The 20544-nt window shown below is 34.7% G+C and overlaps 3 long non-coding RNA genes across 5 annotated transcripts; all 3 read right to left on the bottom strand.

Moving 5' to 3' along the window:
- Positions 1-9925: 9925 nt before the first annotated feature.
- On the bottom strand, positions 9926-12792 carry LOC126927242 (uncharacterized). Its single transcript, XR_007715308.1, has 4 exons — positions 12702-12792; positions 12313-12623; positions 10057-10194; positions 9926-9940 (listed from the first exon to the last, which is right to left on the bottom strand). It is a non-coding gene; the product is annotated as an uncharacterized LOC126927242 (long non-coding RNA).
- Positions 12793-12810: 18 nt separating this feature from the next.
- Positions 12811-16047, bottom strand: LOC126927251 (uncharacterized). Of its 3 annotated transcripts, XR_007715322.1 has the most exons (4): positions 15852-16047; positions 13454-13503; positions 12993-13124; positions 12811-12910 (listed from the first exon to the last, which is right to left on the bottom strand). It is a non-coding gene; the product is annotated as an uncharacterized LOC126927251 (long non-coding RNA). The 3 variants fall into 3 exon arrangements; XR_007715323.1 differs by lacking the exon at positions 13454-13503; XR_007715321.1 differs by lacking the exons at positions 13454-13503; positions 15852-16047 and having other exon boundaries at positions 12993-13370.
- LOC126927253 (uncharacterized) lies at positions 14319-15595 on the bottom strand. The gene is made up of 3 exons (XR_007715325.1): positions 14999-15595; positions 14635-14922; positions 14319-14467 (listed from the first exon to the last, which is right to left on the bottom strand). It is a non-coding gene; the product is annotated as an uncharacterized LOC126927253 (long non-coding RNA).
- Positions 16048-20544: the final 4497 nt, after the last annotated feature.

Genomic DNA, 20544 nt, shown 5'->3' with positions numbered 1-20544 from the left:
ATTATTATATACTTCAGGTGAACGTACAAGCGCGCGTGTGTGTGATGACTTTATTCGAAAAAAAGAATTTGTTCTTGTCGTTGCGTTGTTCGTTCATTCATTGTTCATCTGATTAGTAACATCTGGTTCTTAATACTCGGTCCTAATAGTAATAGCAGTAAGCTGGCTTAATTTTCCTCTAATTTTTAAAATAGTTTTAATATTCAACGCTGTTTAACATTTCATCCTTGGAACACTCTCAGTACGTATGTATAAATAGTGTGTACGTGTGTATTTTTTATCGTAGTTTAGGGTATCTTCCACCTCAATTTCCAAATAGTTTCTTTTAAATTCATTTTTATGAAACAATACTGACACGCAAGAAGGGTGCATCAAACAGTCTTCGACTGTTACTTCCTCGTCGATTATTCCACATCACATGGAAATATTATTTGAAATTTTTATATTTACATTGTGGATATACGAATATTTATATTTTTACGGTCACACTAAAGTGTTAAAACCCGGACAGATATTTGTCGTACTTTTTAAATATCCTAACGAAGATTATACTTTGAATGTCCTATATATCGTTGCATATTCTGTGAATTCTATGCATCCTTAAATTCTATTACTCGCTTCTTTTATCTTCCGAATCTTTAAACATTTCCCACACGTATACGTGTCACAATCTGATTGTTTCGCACAGAACATGAAACCGGTATACCTGGTCGTTAAAACGTCACCAAATTAATAGTGAAACGAACGAATGATGATATTCGTCACATCGTTATTGCTACTTCAACTAACAACCAATCTCGTTCTTTCTGCTCGAGTAAAAAGTCTCGTTAAAAATACCAGTTTTTATTTTATATAAAAAGGAAAAAAATTCCGACCTTACGATATTAATTCTATGCTAATTGAACGTAATTATCTTCGAAGAAATTGGCTCGCGCGCTTCTTATGCATAAATGCAGCATTTCCGCGTAAGCTGATTCGTTGTTTGCTAGGTCGCGATTTAGCGAGCTATCGAGAGTCAAAAAGCAATTTCGCTTCCTTTCTTCGACCCTTGTTCCAATTGGACCGAAACTACGCTCGTTACATCGACGGAAAAAGTACGAAAGATTTCGCAAATCGGAGGAGACGACGCTGGGAACAACGGAAAAGTTCCTCGAAACGTTTATCCGTGGTCGTATCTCGTGCGAGTAATTCCAATCGATGCCCGGGATAAGCGTGACCCGTATTCCATACCGCCGGGTGTTCATCGATGTCACTGAAATTTTCTCTCGCTTTCAACTTCTCTACGCTAGTTAATAAAGCGCGGCAATCGTTGCAGGGTATCTCTCCCACGCGTTTACGCCGAATCGCCTACAACATGAACCGATATCGCGCCTTTTTTCCTTTACTATTGCGCAGCTTCAACTACGACCTTTCCGCGACACGTATTTCAATGCTAGCGGCTGCGACAAAAGCCGCATGAAGCACGGCGAATTAAAAGCGCGTCAGAGTAACGCGGAAAACATTGTTCGTAGTTTTCGTTAAAAAATGATTTGCAAAGGAATTTTACCGTTGCAAAAACGGTGTATGTAAATGGTGGAGATAGGAACAAATGGATAATAGATTTTTTCTTTTGTAGCGCGGGCGATAATATTTAACTTTATCAGGTAAATAGAATACCCGCTCGTTCGGCGAATTTTGTTTTACGATCGAGCCCCTATGACTTCAAAAACCTGCACGAGGCTGTAACAATTTTCTTTGATTCCTTTCGTTTCGCTGCCTCCTATAAGTGAAAATAATGCTTGCTTTAACTCGAATCATCTACACGTCCGGATACGTTATTTTAACTCTGTAACTCGAGTTTAGAACACGATCTAACCCAGCCCAGACTTCTACATGGCCAAGTTTACCTGTGCGAGTACAACTTCCATATTGCCGCTACTCTAACAAGTTGCTCTCTGCAGCTCCAACTTTTGCAGCTATACGTTACGAGCCGTCAGCAACCAATCTTTCTTTCTATTGTTGACATTGTCTGGAATAACCATAAAGATATAGAAATACAGAGTACGAGGGTCGTACGTTACCGTGTAAATGGATGCGATATGAGAATGGGAAGAGAATGCCCTGTTAGACGGATAAAGGCGCCTTTTGTCCTTGTTCAACGCTAATCTTACCAAGCCCGGTGAAACGACATAGAAAATTTTATTTAAAATTGTGCATTTGCCCTTATTCATTTCGTTAAGAGTTAGTGTTAATCAGGTACGATGGTTAATCTGTGTTACACACTTACGTATGTAGCTGCGATAACAAAACTTTCCAACGGTTTCGTCGATACAAGTATAACATCGAAGCGTAAGTGCCAATAGGCCTAACCAGTCATCGATATCCCTACAATCCCTCCACCGAATATTTGGAAAAAGGCGTGACGAAAATGACGTTCGAAAACGAAAATTCGTTTCCTTTTGTCGTCTCTCAATATCCCCACTACGCACGCGGTTGGTAGGCATCCGCTACCGTTGCCACGTGTCAACGGTCAAGGACGAAAGTGACGTTCGAAAACGAAAATTCGTTTCTTTTTATCGTCTCTCAATATCCCCACTACGCACACGGTTGGTAGGTGTCCGCTACCATTGCCACGTGTAAACGGTCATGGACGAAAATGACGTTCGAAAAATAAAATTCCTTTCTTTTTGTCGTCTCTCAATATCTCTACTGCGCACGCGGTTGGTAGGCGTCCGCCACTATTGCCACGTGTAAACGGTCACGGACGAAAATGACGTTGGAAAAATTAAATTCCTTTCTTTTTGTCGTCTCTCAATATCCCTACTGCGCACGCAGTTGGTAGGTGTCCGCTACCATTGCCACGTGTAAACGGTCACGGACGAAAATGACGTTGGAAAAATAAAATTCGTTTCTTTTTGTCGTCTCTCAATATCCCCACTACGCACGCGATTGGTGGGCGTCCGCTACCATTGCCACGTGTAAACGGTCACGGACGAAAATGACGTTGGAAAAATAAAATTTCTTTCTTTTTGTCGTCTCTCAATATCCCCACTACGCACGCAGTTGGTAGGTGTCCGCTACCATTGCCACATGTAAACGGTCACGGACGAAAATGACGTTGGAAAAATAAAATTCGTTTCTTTTTGTCGTCTCTCAATATCCCCACTACGCACGCGATTGGTGGGCGTCCGCTACCATTGCCACGTGTAAACGGTCACGGACGAAAATGACGTTGGAAAAATAAAATTCGTTTCTTTTTGTCGTCTCTCAATATCCCCACTACGCACGCGATTGGTGGGCGTCCGCTACCATTGCCACGTGTAAACGGTCACGGACGAAAATGACGTTGGAAAAATAAAATTCCTTTCTTTTTGTCGTCTCTCAATATCCCCACTACGCACGCAGTTGGTAGGTGTCCGCTACCATTGCCACATGTAAACGGTCACGGACGAAAATGACGTTGGAAAAATAAAATTCGTTTCTTTTTGTCGTCTCTCAATATCCCCACTACGCACGCGATTGGTGGGCGTCCGCTACCATTGCCACGTGTAAACGGTCACGGACGAAAATGACGTTGGAAAAAAAAATTCGTTTCTTTTTGTCGTCTCTTAATATCCCCACTACGCACGCGATTGGTGGGCGTCCGAGACCGTTGTCACGTAACAACGGTCTCGGACGCCCACCAATCGCGTGCGTAGTGGGGATATTAAAGGGCGACAAAAAGAAACGAATCGGATCAAGAAAACATTTGTTGAATCAAAAGTTGTACGTAAAGAGTCGAAAACGAGAATTGTTAATAAATATACTATTAAACATCTACACATCCTGCACCAAATAACCTCAGGTATTTACCGTACGAATGTGCGTGCGTTATTAGACGAACGCATTATATATATATATTTCGCATTTTCAGTCTTCGTCGTCGTCAATCCTTATCGTTTTAAAAGTCGTACGGTTCCAGAGCATTTGGTCGCAGTCGCAGACCTTTCGGTTAGCGAGCTCGTTAGCGACTGTCTTATGAAACTCTGGGCAAAGAATCACGAGAACAGCGTGCGGATGGCGAAGAATGAACCTACAGTTTTAGGTCTGAATTTAGATCCCGAACGATCGGAACCACACTGAGACAGACGTCTGTCTTTCTTTGTATATTTACGCAAATAACGCGAGACGAAAAATGTAAGACGCAAGTTGTATCCCAACTTCTTCGAAGGTCGACGTCAGACGCATATCGATGGAAGCTAAAGGTTTTTCGTCATTGCGCCAGTCATTTCCACCGTGTTTTTACCAACACCTGTCAAATTGGCGGGCAAAGGAAAACGCGTATCTTCTTTCCAAACGACCAATCTAATTTAAAATAATTCGGTGTTGGTTGCACGAAGCAAGGGATTTGTCTGGAATAAAATGTTTTAGCTATCAAAGATACAATGGCCAAAATGTTCTTAAAAAAGATTTAATTTATTTATACGATATGAAGCTGTTAGTTGTTGCGACCTTTCTGAGAAGCGTGTTAAAATGCGTCGCGAAAAGTAAGCGACGACGAGTATACTCGTGAAACGTGGAGTATGCGTGGCTGTTATAACACAGAATTAATATTCCGCGGATGCTCTGACAAGCATATAGCCTGAATTGCCACGTATTTTTCGAACGATTGAAAAGATCCTTTGGTTCTAATTTGCATTTCTACTCGAAATACGTTTATCGAATTATACAGGCACGATTTTTTCTTCCGCAAACTTTTCCCATATTTCACGCAACTTGAATATCCATTCTTCCAGAACCTCTCAGGCTTTCCGGCGGGAAACTTTTCAATATGATTTTTTACATCGTCCAAAGAGTTAAAAATCCGAACGAACTTTCCCAGCAGCGTTTAACACGTGTAATATTTTATTAAAAATCAACGAGCATATTTAAAAACATTTACAGTAACGTTTTTTCAGCGTGATATGCTTAAAAACATAAATGAAAACATACTTGAAATTTCCTCAATGGAAAGGTACTAAGCAAAGCTTTTATTTTATTAAATTCCTTAAAAATCGGAACGAATTTTCCGACCAACCGATATTATACCTAATACATCGATAACGATTTCGTATTATCCATCGTATCCATCGTATCCATTCGTATTACACATCGAAGATGTAAAGGAGATTGCAACGATTTGTCTAAAAGTTTGTGACCTTCACGGGTGAACGAAATCCGATATCTCCGAGAAAAAGAACGAATTAGAATGCGTGCAAATGACAAAGAGGAAAATTAATTGTTTATCCTTTCGCGTAGTCGATGTTCTACTATTCTGTCAATTTGACATATTTGAAACGAGAGACGCATTAAGTCGCAAAAATGACAGGGGTTGATCTTTTGCGTCGAATCAAACGAATTCGAAGGGGAACCTTAAAATACCAACGTTTCCTGAAAAGATGAACGCAATTCAACCTTCGTACTCCTTCGAATTTCCGCTTGTCGAACCTCATTTGCTCGACGTTTTCGATAAGAAGAAACCTCTAGAACTCGGAAATTTTGGCTCATCCCTTGGGCTTCGAGCTAACAAGGTTCGACTTTAGCATTTTACGTTATAAACACTTTACATACATAGAGGAAAGTGGCCAAATATGGAACAGGTCTCCCTTTCTTTCTTAATCCGATCGATGATGAATGTCTGCCAAACGACTATAGGCTACTTCACTCAGTTAGTCGTTCATTTTCTGAACGTTTATTTTGCCAGAAACTATTTTCGCTAAATTTTAGATTTATTATTCTGATGGCAAAATGTGGATCATCGAGTAGTCAAACAATTTGATGCTCGGATCTCGATGATTGCGAACAACTACATTTCTGTTTTGTTAACCGATCTGAGTGTTCCATATTTTACCTTTTCTGCGATGTCGATTCGATATTAAGAATTTATTTATAACGTTAGAGGTATAAGGCTAACACTTAGATGGAGCGTAATTACAAGAATCTTTTACGTATCGCAACTGAAGGTAAAATAACAAAAAAAGAATAAAATAAAAGAATAATAAAAATAAGGTTTTGCGTGTGTGTGTGTATGATTAAGCGAGAATACAAGGCAAGAGGGAGGATAATTATTGTAAATCGAGTTTATGGCCAGCAGTCTGAACATAAAGTATACTACGTTGCAAGCTACGTATGCGAGTGAACGTAAAAACTGTATTACTACCGTTACGTTACAAGGCACACGCACGAGCGAAATGACAAAGTTAGGATAAAAAGATTAGAAAATAAAACCAAGCACGCTGTAATGGTATTTCGCGACGTATTTTATTCTGTAACGTTATATCTGGTATGGTTATAGCTTTCGATAAAAATCACGTGACGTTGCACTTTGTACAGCAAATCAACCGTTTCTCATATTTCGAAATATACACATAGCGTTTTATGCGTAAGGAGAGATAAGAAGCACACGGGACACTTGTGTACGTACGTTGTAAAGGACTTTCAATTTTGCATATGTGTCATCACGCGTGAAATAACCGGACCAAAACAGTGGATACGGCGATATGTTTTTGACACGGCCAACCAGCGTTTGATTTGCGTTGAAATCAAATTTTTCGGTTCAATTTCACCGAAACTTCGCGCTGAAATAACGCGTGATACACATAGCTTGCATTTCACTCTCAATATTATTTTGATCGATATCCGAGCCGAAAGTACTTGCCATTTCGATTTAATAACGCACTTACGTATTTATATCTCATTTATATGTGTCCTATGGTTTTAAAAATATTACGAGGCTGTACATGACGATAACAAGCGAAACGAGAAAGTAGAATATTGCTTGACTTTCGATGTTACATCGATGTTTTAGCTGTATATTCTACGATCGATGGAAATTCGCCAAGCACAATGAAATTTGAATTTTAATCAAACCTTCGAACTAAAAGTATCTTCCATTTCGATCTCATAATACAAATTCTATGCCATATATTCGTCATGTCTTTTAAAATATTATTCTCCGATCACGATCAAACAATAACAATAATGACAATGACGTAGAATACATTTAACTTTGCATATTATATCCGTTATTATATATTCTAATATTATATATTCTGCAACCGATTAAAATTTCCAAAGTACAAATCGAATTTCAACTAAAGTTGATTAAAATCAACTGTTCGAACCGAAGGTATTTTCCATTTTGACTTAATAACGCAAATAATAACAAGAATACTTATTCATATTTTTTCTTCTGTCTAAATATTATTAAAATCATGCAAGGTGGTGTGCAACGATAATAAAAAAATCGAGATGACAGATGTGGCCCTTAAACGCATAACTGCGCAACTATACGTGCAATTCCAAGCATTTCAATAACAGTCCCCGGAGTAGGAAACACTTCAAGTATGCGCTATCCTTGAATGAAGGAGTTAGACAAACTGACCGTCTACTCATTGTGGAAGCGCTCGATAATTACCAGTTCCTGGCGATTTTCTTCCTTACCGGTGTCTTCAATGAAAAGTTAGTCCATGTATATTACTTTAAAGATTCAACCGGGATAATTAAGTTTCGAAAGTCCTTTAGACGCAGTCGTTTTACGGAAGCCGGAAAAAGAAGAGAAATTAAATTTCGTGCTACAACGTTCGTATAAATATCAGATTTTAGATTCAAAGTTTCCAATATATATATTTTTCGATCTTTTTTTTTCTCCATTCGATATGATGATTACGGTGACTCGAAGTTGTTCCCATTCGTTAGAAGATGCGTATGTACTAACAATTAAATAATTTCCTTATAAAAGGAAAGAAACTTTTGGGACAAAGTAATATGTTCCTTCTTACGATAAAATACCCACTGTACGTAATATTTGCGCGCAACGATGGTAACAATAATATTAATTTCTTGATCCTTTTTTGTTTTTATTTGTACAAGATTTACGATAGTTTCATTAATATAATTGCTCGTAATTAACGACATTAAAATGCGATCGATCGATACTCATTGAAGACTGGGTTGTTTAGATTGGAAACTTCCATAACATTCATCCCTAATCATCTATGCAGATTCCAGATATGTACCGTTATACCGTGTTGCGTGAACAATGAAATAAGCGTAACCCGTATCATCGGTTGACACAGCCAACATAGTTAAGGTAAACCAATTAAGGCAACGAGTTAGTAAAACGATTACCCTTCACGTTTTCTCCACGTTATAATCGTGTACGATCCGCCTACCATGAGAAAGGTTATTTGGCAATAGACAAAAAATAGTAAAAAGTCATGTAACAACTATAGCAAGAATCCGATATTAACCGGTTAACCGAGTCATTTTTTAAACTAGCTTTTTAAACGTAATTTATTTTTAACGGAAATTAAACGTCGCGTAGATAAAAGAACAGCAATTGGTAATTTGTGTACTGTTCGTGGATTTCTAGCCATGGAACGTTAAAAACATAGACAGTTAAAATACTATAATAATACGAATCCGACAGACAAGCAACGATAATTTATTGAAAATTGGTAATGAAAAACGAACGGAATTTGATGAAAATTAACAAAACTTTTACCTCGTAATAACGGTATTATTATACCATCGAATAAGTAAAAAATTAACACTCACCAAGAAAACGGTATAAGCAACGAAGATTTACAGCTTGGCCTTCGCGAGACAATAGTGGTGGTTGGCGCCAGACAAGTGGTCGAGAAGAGTATGCCCTACTGCACAGTCATAGGCATAGATCGTGCACCCGAATTGTCCCGTCTGTCGATGGATATTACCTGCAACGACCTCCGTGATACATTTCTTGCGCTACGCGAATAGGTGCACCTGTTTGCGTGCCACTTAATATCGCGTACGCACGAAACAGCTCGAGAATTATCCACGAATTCTACGAATTCGCAGTTACTAATCGCTTACCAAACGTCGATTATGTCGTTAGCGCTTGAAAAGACATTCGAATGTAATTGTTGCAAAAGATAAATGAGCTTTGTAAAATAAACGGTCCAATTCCTATCGCGTTCACAGTCGAAGCGGTACTGTGAGGCTCGTTGCGACCCGGCGTCCCTTTATACGATCGACCCCCGAGCTCAATAGCCAATCAGCGTTACGCATTCCCCAACGTTCAAAATCCTTCCGTTGGATCCACGGACGGCCGATGTCAGTTATGTGAGGGGGTGGAAAGCACTTTTGGCGGTATTACATGTTGCTTCGCTGTAAACATGGACGATCTGGATTTAATTCAATTATCCAAAGCGAGGGAAACGGCGTTTGAGTGGTGGCGCGAAAATTACCGATTTCGTTGCGCATATTGACAAAGTTATGGCGAGGGATCTGTATGGTATGTACTATATAGCTTTTCTCGCGGGCTATGTTTCTTTATATTGTATATCGAAGTACGCACCTAACGTTTCAAGAGAAGCTTTGCATGCCTTGTATAACTTGAACTGTAGTTTAGATTTACAACTTTACTTTAGTCTTTATGTTTTCTTACTTTTCAAGAGGTAATCTGCGATACTTGTAAATAGATACTACATATATATGTACGTTAACTTGTAATGTGTAATATTCCTGTTTGGTTAGGTCTATATTTTCTAATGTGACAAATATGTGTATGGTGGCCATCTTGTACAAGTAAACTGATATTATTAGCGTAATTTTACAAATTACAAGTCATAAATTATTCCTTTTTCCAAACAAGGAAATATACGAGAAAAAATAGAATAGATTCTTACGATTATTTTTGTGAAGTTTTGAAAAAATCATGTATTTAAGTATTCACGAGAAAGGGGAGACAGAAAAGAAATGCAAAGATGGAAAGTTTCGAATATGTAAAACGTAGTGAAATCCGTAAATGATTTCATAACTGCTCTTGAACATTTCTTACAAACAAACGAGTCATCTCATACTTTCCTACAGGAGAAGGACATATTCATCAGAAAAAATTCCATTGATGTTGTCTATGAATGCTTATGCATCCAGCGAAGTCTGTGATTATTTTCTTTATCTGGAAACATACGTTATAGTTTTGAAGTTATAGTTTTACATTATTTGTTCACAATCGTTATAAAAAGACCGGAAATGTATTCAGGTCACGCACATGCTTTACTGCTTTATACGTACCATCGATGTTAAAAAACAACTCGTACCGAAAGGATTAATATAATTTTTATTTAAATTTTTTGTTTCGTATTCATAGACGAAAACTGTTGTGTTGTTTGTCCGCAAATATGTAAAACGATTCCATTATATTATAAAGTTCTGAAAATCGATAGTTTTCGTTATACATTTCGTTAGTTAAAATAGTTAAATGACTTTCCAGAAACAAATCATGCTTCATGGACATTTTGAGCTTAGTTAACGTAAAAGTTAAACCTTGTTCTGTAATTAGTTAAGTTACATGAAATTAAATGGATTTCAAGTAGCTGGTATGTAAATGATACTTAAACTAACATGTAATGCTTAAATCGTAAAATAAATATACATGTAAAATCAGTTAAATTTAGGGAATCAATATCGATAAACGCGAAGCTATAAATAACATCTTTAAGTCAAAGATTATTTGAAAGAATTTCAATTTCACTTCAAACTTGAAAGGATATTTCAGATCAAGTAAATAACAAATTTATACCGGTATAGTGATCGCATGTTTCTTGAATTCAAACAATTTGTGTAATCGGTACGAGAATGTATGCAATATGGGATATTAAAGAGAATCGCATTAGGCATTATTGCACCATGTACGTCATAAATCGTCGATGGAAGCTCTGAAGCGGGCAAAAGAGTTTATAGCTTCGATAAATAAACTGTTCTTTGTAAATGATAGGTTAAAAAGTAGGTAATCAGCATTAATATCAATTGGATATTCCATCGAATAATTTTAAGGATCTTTGTATTATAACATATCCTTTAGATAAAAGATAATTGTTAGTTTTATATCGAAGAATCCACAAGTGTTTCTACAGTAACAAAGTAATTAACGTTTCCTTAAGGGACTAATTCTTGTTACAGATTTCTTTCACCTTCATCTTTGAAACTATTCATAAATTATATTTATATCTTTCAAAAAATCACATCCTAATCCTTAATAATGCTCACAGTTTTGTAGTATTTAATATCTTTTGATTTATTCGAGATTTCTTCAAATCTAATACAGAATTCAAAATGTTTCACGTATTTATTATAGTCTATAGATTATGCTTACAGACTTGGTTCATGTATGTACGTATGTGTATTATACATTATTGTATTTAAGAATTTATATGATCGTCCCATGAAATACCTCTAGTCTGTAGGAAACAGTCTGTTGCTACTATGGTTTAGATGAAAGAATATTATGACATGTCGTTTAACTGTGTGATACCATCTATTAATGTACCAACGATGACTTTAATGACGGTCTAATAGATATTGCGCTACAACTTTGATCGACGTGACTTATTTCTATGATGCACTTCGACAAGCTGATTTCAGCCAAATCAAGTCAAACGAAGTTTCTTGTGTTTAATATTCATATAAACTTACTATGCATGTACGTAGTTTGTTTCAGTAGCATCTACGTAGTTTAAGAAACTAGTTGATGACGTTATTTCAATAACACAATCATAGTGGTTTTTAGAATAATCATGATTCGAACGCAGACTATTAGGGGATGATATGTTTTAAGAACAAAAATTATAGTTTTCCCTTCTAAAACATGAGATCGAGATTGAAATAATTTTGAAAGAAGAGCGAAATAATTTTAATTCTTTAACCATTTAATTCTACCTTAATAGCAAAATACAAGAACGTGTTAAGTATACATTATTACTAATTTAATTATTTATATCACTAATAAACAATATTCTTAATTCGCAATTCTTATATTATTTAACTATACTATTAATGAAATGATTTTATATAACTTGCAATTCAATGGAATAAAAACATGAATGAAATATTTAAACATACCTACGTACATAGATTTCCAATAATTTTAAGTAACTTTATGAATTAACACGTTATAATATATTTTGCATATATATACGGTATATATCTGTTACATTTATCAAAAATGATTCTTGTTCAATTACATTCGCCACTTATATCGCGGAAGCGTAAAATTATTTCAAACAATATGAAAATAATTTATCGTGAAAAATATTTTACGTATTGTTTCTCGTTTTTATCGTAAATTAAGCACGTTCCCATTTCTTGCCATAAGAAATAATGGATAATCGATAACAACAGCGTAACGAAAGTAAAAATTATTGTTCATTCACGTTTTGAACGTAATTTTATCAGCTGTACTTTTTCAGCTACTTTGATTTTACTTAATTTCAAAGAACATATTTAAATAATAGCTGGCTTAACGTATAAAATATAACGTCGAAACATTACCGCGACTGTCTTGAACAGATTTCCGCCTGTAGATGACTTTAAACGTTTCCGTATCTCGTAATTTGCGAGAAACGAATCTCACATACATTTCTACGAGACCTTGCTCTGTCCATCTTGCAGTTCCTTCCTTGATTGACTTTCAAATTTCCCCCTGGATTCTAGGCTGTTTCTGTCATATAGAGTGAAGAGTTCGCTGGCCCTCGAAGCAAAGAGACAAGCACATAGAAAGTCTGCCTTTGGGGTTGGAAGTAAGCATAATTTACGATACGATGATCTAATCCCTTCATCACGCTTGGAATATACATGGTTGCCTGTAAAAGGACGCAGTTTTATATTCAGCAAGTTGCAAAGAAAAGATCTATGTTATTTTGTGATCTTATAGTACTCACTCGAGAGAAAAGGAAATTTTAATCAACGTTATATAATATTGATGAAATCCAATTGCTGGGTCAAGAAGAAGAGAAAAATATCCTTCGCCATTCATAACAAATATTTGACTTTCTGTTTTAATATACTGCGGGCACGAGAAAATATTTGCGCGTGTCCATATTTTCCAATGAACCGTTTTCCTATCAGCTTTTATATTTCAAATCAAATCCTTATAATCGTATGAAAGTACCACTAAATAATACCAAGTTTAATACCTGTATCATGTATTTATATTCATATTATTTAAATACCTTTCGTAGTCACTGTATAACTGCCATCTGTGGATAATACATAATTCTCTATTTATTCCTTCTGTAGCCGATATTGCACGACATGCATTATTTATTGATTTGTACGTGTGTCCACAATAGGTAGATTTCTCTCTATGTGTATTCATAAAAAAAAATTCGTTGAATTCAAATCAGATGATGGAGGAGATTATTTTATTGGACACGTTTATTCTACCTATTCTATCGAGGGTTCGATTTAAACGTTCGATTTAAATGTTAAATAAAAAGTACGGTATATCAAATAAATAGGATTAATTTTTGGATCTACGCTTATCAGATATTTAATACTTCTCTCATTAAACATGTACTACAAATTTACGGAGTTTTAGATTACTTCCTTGTAACATTCTCTCTCTCTCTCTCTCTATATATATATATATATATGTATTTATATATATATATATAAATATACAAATATGTACATATATGTAAGATAGTAATCCGGGGATAATTCAGGGATCTATTCTGTAGTCTAAAAATCGAGTTTTTATTATGGAGTAAATAATAAAATACAAAAATAAACAACAATTAATATGCGTCTATAACAATAAATAACAATAATTATATAAACGGGAAATAAGAAGTCTTTAGTACAATGTTTACCTGAAAATCGAGAATCGATTTTCAACGTCCTGAGCTACCGATCTTTCTTCTTCAGTCTTTAAAGTTTTAAATAACTATTCCGTAACCTTGTTTGTCTCTAATGTAACTCTCTGTCCGTCCGTTCGGGAAAAACGTGCTTCTTAAAATGATCGTCCATAAAACAAAAGAAGGTCTGTCCGTGAAACACAGCCTGTCGTGCTACCCGTAAAACAAAAAGAATCCCTATCCTACATGAACTCTAGGGAGTTTACACCGCCCCTCGAATGGGGAGTGGAACAGATTCCCTTCAGATCCCCGATTACCGTTATCCACTTCATATATGGAGTTTGAAATCCTTCTTAGAATTATGAAAGGTCCTTTCCTAATTTCTTCCAGCTTATTTCTATTCATTTTTTTTCCGTTATGGGTGAAGACCATATCACCGATTTTAAATTCGTGTTCTCTTCTTTTTTTATCGTATTTTTGTTTGTTGATTTCGAAATTTCTTGTTGAGTTTTTGAATGCTTCTTCTCTGTCTCTTTTTAGGTTTATCTTATTCACCATTATTTCCTTAGGGACGATTTCAATCATTTTTCCATTCAGTAAATGATTTGGGGCAAACCCCGTTACACTGTGTCTGGTGTTATTGTTTTCTTCTACGCTTTCTTCTGTGATTTTTGTCCAGTTTCTCTTATTTTCGTCTGAATTACATCTGATCCTGTTTACTAATGTTTGATTTACCCTTTTGTTCAGTCCATTGGAGGATGGGCAGTCTGTCGAGGTGAAAATTAATTTAATGTTCCTTTTCCTCGTATACTCTTGAATTTCTTTGGATGTCATTACTGGGTATCGGTCTGCAAGGATAATTTTTATGCAATCAGTTTCTCCTGTCGAGTCTATAAGTTTTATGATATCTTCTGTGTGTTGTGTTTTCGATGTGGACATAAAAACAGCCCTTGAAAAATGATCGATGAGTATGTGCATGTATTTCTTTGGTGAGTTGTTATTGGGTGAAATCGACCTGGGAAATTCAGTGCTTCATAAATCACACAAGGTTGTTTCTTGGGCGGTGGCTCTGGCTTTCTGTCCAATCTTGCGTTATTCCCTTGTGTTTTTCTTCCCTTCGTCTGATATTGCCCCAAGAATCCGATTAAGCCATTTGTTGATTGTACTGTTTCTTTATCGATTTTATCTTGAATGTGTATGGGTAATCCAATAACAATTAGATTTATCCCTGTCTCTTCAGAAGTCTTCCTCCTTACTTCCAATATTAATCATTCCTTTTTTATGGCATATTCAGTGAATGAACCTGAAATGTATTTAAAGTTATAAGCGTATCGTACTGCAGACCAACCTTTATTGCCAGAGGCTTTTTGAACTGCCACCTTCCAATTTTCCCAGTTGTATTCTTCATCCTTCAGCAGATTTGTCTGGTACCATTCTGATGCTGTTTTTCCCAAATATTTCTTCAAATTCTTGATCCTTTTTTCATCAGTTTGGATTTTGTATTTTTGGTATTCGGTTTCATACTCATATTAGAGTATGGAAGGGATGCGTATGTGAAATATGAATATTTCATACTCCAATCTGTGGCTTTTTGCGTTCCATCAAATTGTTTTATGACAAAGTCTGTGCCTTCTCTCTCATGCATGTTTTGTTTCTGGAAGATCTCTAATAATGTTTCTGTTTGAAGATTGGGCTTTTCGATTTCGGTCTTTATTTTCCTTGTGGGGATGATCTCCGATTCTTCTAAGTAAATATCTCGAAACACGAAGTTTAAACTTGTACCGATGTATGACGCTGCCGTTGCGTCATCCATCGTGAGTGCAATGTTTCTGTAATGGCTTACCTTGGTTAAGTTGTTTGCGGCTTTCTTCACTATCGATAAACTGAATAACCGCGGATGATGATCTCTTGCTTGATATTCTGGAGGAAAGACATCACATACTTCATCTTCTGGTTTTCTTATGAATTCTTATGGATTCTATTTTCTCCCCATTGCGTTCTCGTTCACGGCGATACGTAGCTTCACTTTTAACGGCATGGCGTAGTGAAAATCGATTTGTAAGATGGTAATTTGGTGATAATTCAGGATCGATTCTGTAGTCTGAAAATCGAGTTTTTATTATGAAGTAAATAATAAAATACAAAAATAAACGACAATTAATATGCGTTTATAACAATAAATAACAATAATTATATAAACGGGAAATAACAAGTCTTTAGTACAATGTTTACCTGAAAATCGAGAATCGATTTTCAACGTCCTGAGCTACCGATCTTTCTTCTTCAGTCTTTAAAATCTTAAATAACTATTCCGTAACCTTGTTTGTCTCTAATGTAACTCTCTGTCCGTCCGTTCGGGAAAAACGTGCTTCTTAAAATGGTCGTCCGTAAAACAAGGGAAGATCGGTCTGTCCGTGAAACACAGCCTGTCGTGCTACCCGCGAAACAAAAAGAATCCCTATCCTACATGAAATCTAGGGAGCTTGCATATATATATGTATCCTTTTAAAATTCTAAAAAATTATACAGATTCATAAAAATATAGTTAAAGACTTTGTAATATAGCGGTTTTTAAATAAATATATATAGTTTTTAAATAAATGTTAAATTTCTTCCGACTATTCGTATCACATTACGATTATGCTCTTTTAGTTCTATAGCTTACGAAGTTAGTTTAGAAGTCGAGGCTTACCTCACAGGCTTACACAAAAGTATTGGTTGAAGTTTTCCTATCAAAAAAAAAAAAAAAAAAAAGTAAAAAAAAGGAAAAAGTTGTAATCGCTTTAATCCACAGGTTGTAGTTAACACGTTTGTGTTTCGATTTAAAAGTTAATTCAATTAATCCATAATATCGAAATGTTGCTAACTGTTATTTTATATTTTTTTTATATTATTTGATATTTAATCGTTTGATGAATACCATAGATATCTGATATTTAATCATTTAGATGAATTTCATAGATATGTAATATTTCATCGTTAGATGCGTTCCATCAAAGTTTAATATTCATCCGCCCACGTACTCTAAGGGAAGATTTCATATAAACTAATATTCATAACGTTTTAAGACATTTATAAAATAATTACGTAACACTTTATGTTAATTTGGAAATTTAAATAAATTAGAGAATTATCAACACCATTCGTTGTTATAACGATGCTTAATAACTCGGAATACAAACAGCTTTCAAGTAATCGGATAAAATTTATCATGCTGCTAAAGTAAAAGTATGATTTATACAAGGTAAAATCTCCTTTGTAAGTAGTGTGATGCTCGTAATGTCAGGCACACGAAGTATACGCGCATATTATATCACGTAATTTCAGCTTTATTCCATCTCTTAATCGCTTGGTTTGAAGAAGCCGTAAGTAACAAGCGAAGCCATAGCGTAAAATAGTTTTATTAAACTTGTAAACAAATATAAGAAATATAGTCGTAGTATCCAACTGCAAGTTCAAATGCGAAAAATAACGTTCGGGAAAATTTGTGACATGGTGAGAAATTTTATACTCATATCCTAAATTGATAACATATATATTATTTGTAGAAAATTATATTTATTTGTATATATGTAAACATAATATCTATTAATGAAAAAGTTAATTAAGAAATATTCTATTATTATTACTATTCGTATCAATTATTTTTCATTTAATAAAAAACTAGTGTACACCAACTCATGTTCATTCTACTGATCTTATTTTTACGGTTCGAAATATATATATCGAATTTCGATTTTCCATCGTGTTTCGCTTATGATTCGTAAATATTAATTAGCATGCGATTAATTGGTGTTATAATTCAGAATGTTCGATATTCATTTACATTTATATTACTTTCACGTTATAGTTAAATATTTAACGTTGGTTAAATATTTTATTATTTGAAAGACTTGTGTCTATACTTCATATGCGACAAAAATTGAGAATTATTCACGTTTTTTAATTTAACGATCCTACTTTTATTTCAATTAAATCTCGATTCTTAAACTTTCATTTATTCGCGTCAAAATTAAATCCTAAGCTTCAATCCTACGCTTCCCTATGTAAAAACCTTTTAATCCTTATTTTTCGAATAGTTTGCGAGAATTGATCTTCGCGCAAGAATTAACGCCACTCAAGTACTAATTGATTCCATCTCCAGAGCGCTTAAGTGACATTCGATTGTCGCTTGAGTAGTTCTTATCCTCGCTGTAAAATACGACAGAATTTCGATTCCTCGATCATTAATTACATTATGAGACTACTTTCTCACGCTTTTCCATTCCACGCCGTGATTCCGCTCGCCTAACTACTCTTTCGCTATAGCGCCGATCAGACTTTCAACAAGGTAACGATTAATCTCGATAATGAAATTTCCATCACTATCGCAATAAAAAAGATTATTCTACGTTAAGCTATATCTTCTTTTATTAATTGACAGAATGCATCGATACGTTGATCGCCACGTGAATTTTATAGATTTTGGCCAATAGATCGAATAGAAACACAGAGTGTGATTCTACGTGAAAAATAAGAAAGATAGGAAAAACACCTGGTATGATTTATTACAATTAATTTTTTTTCATCCGAGGATCGAAATTGAGGATTTAACCGGTGTACTGAAATTTTTACAAATTTTATTCCACATTTTCCACTCGGTTTTTCACGTAGAATCAGTAATTGCTCGCTTCTGCCGCAATATTTTTCAGCCCATTTACATTATTAAAAGAAACGTTTTACTTTTCCAAGGTATTGTATTACATTCGCGCACTCTTCTCCGACAACGTTACCTAATTCTTCATATCGTCGGAAATTCCTTGGCCCATTATTCGCGTTTCATTCGTTGGAAACTTGCGTTAATTTGTTCGCCAACTGGAAGTTGCATAAGTCCGTCGATTTTTATTTCCACGAACTGTTAGAATAGGATAAAATTTTGTTGCCATAAATTGTATTTAACGCGGAGTTATCAACCACGAGCTATTGTATAAAGCTTATTACTTATTGTATAGAACTTTTACTATATCGTAGATCAATAACGTACTAAGATTATGAAAAATAATTTCACGTGGCTGAGATACGACGGAGATTCGGAAGATTTTGGAGATTTATGCTCGTAATATTAAGACTTATGTACGCGACTCGAATATTTATGTATTCTCCTTCAATATCCTTAATCCCTTCGATATGACCTATAAAATTTACAAATTGCCATTTTAACACAATTCAAATATAATTCACGTGGACTACACGCGAACGATGTGGTTTCGAATTTATTAACTAAGCGTTATACTTCCTCAATGTGGACATTACTTATGTACATGGAATGTACGATTATAGTTAGAAACGTGGCTGAAAATACAGATTTGTTAATGCTATAAGTTACAGTTGCACAATGATGAGTCATAGCAGAAGAGATTACCATAACTTCGAATATAACTTTTATCGTTACAATTCTATGTTAACGTTGTATTTGCATCTGACAGTTTGTTGAATTGCGTAATATCACGAAGATGGCGAACTAAGTTTAACTTGGTTTAAGAATATAAGTTTAACGATAAGTGAAATCTACCAGTTTCTTCTCTTTTTTCTTCTTTTTTTCTTTTTATTTTGCTTATTTCCTTATTTCGTGAGTTTCGTATAATTCTCATCTATCCAGGAATAATTTAAATGTAGAAAACAATTCAACGAAATGAGAAATATACGTTTGTTTCATGTGCGATTAAAAAATTGCATCCGACGAATTTAATATATCAATTAATAAGTATTATATTTGTTTGGAATGTTATTTCTGCAAAATTGTTTAGAATTGTTCTTTGGATATTTAATAATACGTATCTTGTAAGTTAACGAAGATACTCGTGATTTGTTGTTGTTTTTTTTTTTATTCATTAATGTAATGAATAAAACTTTTACATACTGCTGTGTCCGCTAAAATAAATTCAGATATTATGGAGGTTTCAAATACGTAACGACAAGAAGATATTGTGCCTGGAAAATAGTAGTAAATGTTGAATATGTCGATGTTAAAACGTCTTTAATATATTCGGTATAAATATATCGAATTTAATTTATTTTCAAATTACATTATTATTTAATGCTCGCGATTAACAACCATTTCCAATTACATATTTAATGATGCATCTATTATCAGAACTTATTAAAACATCGCATCTCATCGAAGATCACGTTATTCTGTGATTGTTTCGTACTCGCTACGTTTTATGTACGTACACGTAATGAGAATTAAAATTTATCGAAGGAGGAGCTGCGGTCTGCGAATAATTTTTTAACAAAAGCGAAAAAAAGAATCGTGTTAAATCTAACTAACTATCTCTGTCTGTTGTTACAAATATTACGTTAAAATTGTGTACGAGACGAATAAATCGTAGAGAAATAGGGAATCGAAGAGGCAATTATGGCATAGAAATTAACAGGAAAAAATAATCTTATCTGTTAATTTTTATAGGATAGTTTGCTTTTTAATTTTTATCTATAGGCATAAGAGTAACCATTAGAAATACTTATAGAAATTTAATGGAATTTTCTGTTAAAATTACATCTACCTTGATTGAAGGAAATTTTAATTAATTTCATTCTTACAACTCAACGAATCAAAGTAAATGCTTAACATTAGTCATACATTAATTGAATTCGCTAAAATTGATGTACCAAATACATTTCACCATGATGAAAATGTTTTAACGTTTGCATCGATATAATAGCGTTTGTACTGGTGTATTTATCGATGATATGTTTACTTGAAATACGTGAAAACAAAGTATAGCTACAACAGGCTGTTTAAAAACAGAATGTAAATTATTGAACGTACTTTCGTACTGTGACGATAAATCGTGGGGATTGTTAATGAATTATTATGCACTCGGTAATAAAATACGCTTGCAAAATACAACATCTTTTTGCATGGAAGCTTTGATATTAATAT

This window comes from Bombus affinis, unplaced genomic scaffold, assembly GCF_024516045.1.
Source record: "Bombus affinis isolate iyBomAffi1 unplaced genomic scaffold, iyBomAffi1.2 ctg00000080.1, whole genome shotgun sequence".
NCBI lineage: Eukaryota > Metazoa > Arthropoda > Insecta > Hymenoptera > Apidae > Bombus > Bombus affinis.
This window is presented reverse-complemented; position numbering and strand designations above follow the sequence as displayed.